Source organism: Tuber melanosporum, assembly GCF_000151645.1.
Source record: "Tuber melanosporum whole genome shotgun sequence assembly, scaffold_177, strain Mel28".
NCBI lineage: Eukaryota > Fungi > Ascomycota > Pezizomycetes > Pezizales > Tuberaceae > Tuber > Tuber melanosporum.
Window position 1 is genome coordinate 50,942 of NW_003298838.1, and position 5,401 is coordinate 56,342.

The window sequence follows — 5,401 nt, forward strand, 5'->3', positions numbered from 1 at the left end:
TAAAAGGTCGGCGCCCTAGGAAGGGTAAAATGGAGAATTTTTTTCCAGATGCGTAAACAGGGCTAAATGGGGCCTCTAATATCGGCGGGGCAAGTAGTTGAGTCCAACTCCGTTCTACTTAAGAACTAGGCCATAAGGCTAATGACTCTGAACATTGGATAATTACTATTGGGAACAGTATAGTTCCTTATTAGCAATATCGTAAGTACCAGAGAGTGTGTGGTGATTTTCAGGATCTGCAGATATGAGCACCATTAAAGAATACCTATCATTGCGAGTTATAACCGAGGGGTATATAGTTTAGATAATAGATTAATGTAGTCCACAAACACTCAGAGGAGGAATATAAATATCGGTGTGCTTCCCAGGTTTGTAGCCATCATCAATCAAATGAGTCCATATTTCTTGTCTTCCTAGACAATCTCTGTCTACAGAAACAAATCTTCGTTGGCCCAGACAACTCTCAGTCTTTACAGTTTGCCTCCACCTAACAGATAGACTATAATGCTAGAACAACTATTGCAAAAGTATTCAAGTCTTAGCTAGGTGGTCTTCTTGAGTCCCTAGTACATTTATGTCTATTCCTGCTACTCATGTAGTCTCTTATTCTGAGAGAGAAAGTAATACTTTATGGATGAGATACTACTATCTGTAAGCAGTAAAGAGGAAGAAGGTGACAAAGGCCACTCTCGCCTGTTGAGGAAACCAGAAGAAAACCAATGCAATCATGTACTGCTAATAGTATTTCCTGCCATCTATTACAAAGAAAATACAGAAATCCAACCATTACTATACTAAATGAGATTAGAGTAAAAACAAGCTAGAAGCAAAAGCCAATATCTGAGATGTGCAACGATGTGAAAAGAGGATCTTAGGAGGGTAGTCCATAAGAGAGAAGGCCAGAGAGGAGCTCTAATGTTCTGGAACAATTAGAAGTAATAGCCTAGTCCTTCTTTAAGATAAAGAATCAGATATGAAAAGTGGTAAGAAATGTCTGCGATGCTGAGGTCTCTCCAAATGGGAACTAAATTTCAATCAAGGGAGGTGTATCAGTGACAGAAAATGGCAAAAAAATCTACCATGTCATGTCAATATTTATATCTTATACTTAAGTATGACCAGCCTACCCCTATCTACCAAACCACTAATGAGGGTTTTCTACCTAATATACTAATCTTGAAAGTTTCTAGCATATACCAAAACCCTGTGATCCTGAAAAATGTCACTAAATTTAAACTACCCTATCTTATATTCTTTTATTTTAAACTTGTACTAATTATCTTATAACGAGATTCTACTAATCTCATAGTCTTCATAGACTTATTACTTGATATTAGTTGAGTCAACCTTTGTGCTAGTAGTCTCTTCTCCTTATAAAATAGTTAGTGTTAATCTTGGACTCCCTTTACATTATATAAACTCATAACTGGCACGTTAATCCCTTTTAGGTCTTGTACTCTTCATGTCTTCTAGTCTCAGTATAGTTTTCTGCAAAGGCCTATCTTGTCAAGTGCTCCAGCTATGTCAATTGGATATATTACTAGTCTTAAGTGGATGTTTGTATGTGTCTGAAACTAGCCACTTCAAATCATACTTTCTTTATAATTATGTAATAGAATTCCATCTATTAACATCTCTTAAATTAGGAATAAACTATAGTACAAAAAGGAATATCTTAGGTGGAGAAGATCTGTAGAGACTAAGAGTCACCTAGGCCAATTGAGATTCATTTCGTAGATAGAGATTTAGTCTTGAAATACTCAAAGGGGTACTTAATTCATTTATAACTACTATGAGCAAAGTAAAGTAAAATAAAATTGTATGAGCAATATTATATTGTTAAGGTCTCTTCGTAGTTGATTGATGATGTCTCAAAGCTTGCAATAGACTTCAATATTTATCATTACATGTTCGTAAGGAGCTAATAATGTTATCGGTAATAGGTACAGTCGTGTCTGTAAAGTCTTCATACCTCAGTGGCATAACCACACTACCACAACACCTCTCCATGGAAAATTGAAAAAGAAATCAAACAACTCAATTAAGAAAAGTATATGAATAGAACTAATAAGCCTTAAGAAAATATTATTACCACTTTGTATGACCACCATCTGCATCTAGTACAGCCTGTATTCTCTCAGGCATCCTATCTATCCACCCATCCAACTTCTCTTGGGAAATTAAATCTCATTCCTCCTTTGCTGCCTGAAATAATTCAGCAGCACTGTGAGGCCTCCTATCCAACCTGGAGAATTGATTTCTGAGGGCTCTTTTGAGCAGAGTCCAAGTGTTCTCAATAGGATTGAGATCTGGTGAGTTTAGTGGCCAAGGCAATTTTTGATAACCACAGTGTGACTGCAATTTTCTGTTTTCCTCACCACCATACCAGGGGGCATTGTCTGCTGCTAGGTAGATGTTGTCAGAAGGTCTATCCAGACCTTCTATAAAAGGGATGAGGTATGGCTGGTGGATTTCAGTTGCATATTGGTGGGAATTGAGGCCAAGTCTGTCTCTTTTGCTGGTCCTTTCTTCCTCCCCCCTCTTACTCACAAGAATTAACTCAGTCCTGCCACCCTTCATGATTACAGCTTAGACCCCAATACTAGTCCTCCCAGACTTAAAGCTAGGCTTCAAGTTTTTTTCTTCCAGCTCTTCACCAGGTCTAACTCTGACCTTCCTGCCAGTAGGATTTGGATCATAGATAATGGTGGCTTCATCCACAAAAACAACCCAATTCCATGCACCCCTCCAATTCCTCCTTCTCCTAGCAAACTTCTTTCTCTTTTCCTTCTGTCCTTTCCTCCAAAAAGGTTTTTTTCTAGGTATCAGAAGCTTAAAACCAGCTTCTGATATGATCTTATCCACAGATATCTTTCCCAGACCAATATTTGCTTTTTTGGTAATGTCGCGTAACGCTAAATGAGGCTCGGCATTGATGATGGACTCCACTATCTTTCTTTTTTGAGGGGTAATTGTTGTTAGTCTTCCAGATCTGGGGGCATCATTGGTATTTCCATCTCTTAATTCAGCTCTTTTGACTACTGATTGAACAGTTGCCTTAGAGATACCCATAACCTTAGAAATTTTATTATACCCCATATCATTATGTTTACACAGGGCATAGATTTCGTGATTTTGGTCTTCTCTAGCTCTTATGGTATGTGAGGGGGTCATGGTAGAGGCGGTTGTTGTGGGGATGGAGGACAACACCGTTGCCGCACCAGGGTATGAAGACTTTACTGATACGACTGTACCATAGTTGGCAGTTGGCTTGCTCTACCAGAGCGGAGGCGAGAGCTGAGAACTAAAGAAGGATTCTGAGGTGTACACGAAAAACTAAAGAGTAATGATTCAACGAAGCATTTTGAAATACTGTCTGTCAAAGTCTTCCTCTTCCATCATGGAATCAGGCTGTCTTTAGATACCCAAATCTGTTCATGTCTAGCATGAATGAAACTATTCAAAGGTATCAAATGATACACTTTGGTAAAACAACTTAAGTATCAAATGATACTTAAAACAAAACATAAAACAAAACTAAGTATCAAACAATACTTAAAACAAACCAAGTATCAAAGCGATATTTAAATCAAAACATAAAACAAAACCAACTATCAAAGCAATACGGAAAACAAAACATGAAACAAAACAAATAACCGATTAGCAGTCCAGTTCCAGGTATATTACTCGTCTGAGTATTCGCGGACTACATCTCTCTCACAAACAAATTATGTACCTCCCAAGTTATAACTCACAATGTCGGGTATTCTCCCGATGTGCAAACATCAGGAGACCCTGCAAATCATCACATCCTGTACTGTAATTACTATTTTATCTATGAGAAAACCATATAGTCCTCAATCGTGATGATCCAATCTTCTGAGTTCTCTGACCTATGGCCTGCTTGTCAAATTGAACAATGCTGGCTCCAAGTATCTCTCCTATCAATACAACGATCTGTTTCACGTATGCAGTGACTCAACAGAAGTAATTTTCTTATAAGAAGCCTTTCTAGGTCCTGGACGTTAAAAAACTTATAACTTCTGTTCCCACTAACAGATATCTTCTGGATAACTTTTTGCTAATTTGCAGGATGCTATTCTATCTGTTTGACAGATAATCCCTCAATTGGCAATGGCTCATTGTCCTATATAACAGGGCGTGGAGGGTTGTTTGGCATTCGTGATAATTCCTCCAACCATGACATATTCTGTGACCTAGTTACAATACTCCAACAAGTCAATTATTGGCTTCTTCAGTGGTGCTTCCTTGGAGCTCTAGACTCTTCTAATTGTGGTAGGCTAGATGAGAATGTCTTGGTTCTTTGTAGAGATTCTCAAATATTCAATGTCATATCTCTCTGCAAAAATGTCCTGTTATCTATGGCTCATATCAAAGATGTCCCATCTTTGAAGCCTTGTAACTCTCTGGGTAGATGACAGATTTACTAAGCTCTACTTTTCAAAACTAGCCAAAAGTACCTTCTCATATATTTTGGGAACAATATCCACTTAGATAAAGGGTAGTGATGTATATGGTGTTATTCTGTCACCTTCAAATCTGTAGCATTGTAGTCACAGGACACAACTAAGATAGATAGGTATGATGATGTATTGGCCCCATAAGGTGGCAGGAGGTAGGTATTGGAGACCTCAGATTTCAATTCTGATTGTAGTCACTCTACCTAGGAAGGTGCCTAGGTACTGGATCCCAGTAAGGATCTCTCTTTGAGTAGTTAGTTCTTGGTGACAGTCAACAATACTTCTCTTCCTCTTCTTCTGCCATATATGATCTCTGAGGCCTATGCCTTCATTACGGATAGTACAAGACCTTTGTCTTCTATCAGTATCATCTATTGTAAGCTTTCTCTAACTCTATCTTTAATAGAGCCTTCTTGTCATAGTTGTAATAATGGTGGTGATGATGATAAAAAGCACAAAGGTATTTTATATTTATTAAAGTAATAAGTGGGAAAACTACTTAGACAAAAGTATGAAGAACCTATACACCGCGGCCGTACCAGCCTCCATATTTAGTGTTCTTTCTCCTACAAGTCATGTGACTTAAAGTGGTCACATGCACAAAGCCAAATCATAACAAACTACTCAGATGACTGAAGTGGTCACATGTGCAAAACCTCTGACCTCATAGCAAGGTCATGTGCAAAAACTCATAAACCAATCATAACATAATAAACAAGTCATATGACCCAAAGTTGTCAATTGCATGAAACCCATGACTATCTAACATGGTCATGTGTGAAACACAAATTGTATGTCCAAGGCATACCCAGAAGGCATACTTGCAAGGCACACTTGCCAGGCGCACGTCCCATGACTCATAACTGAGTCATGTGCAAAATATAACAAATCATAACCTAAACAAGTCATATGACCAAAGC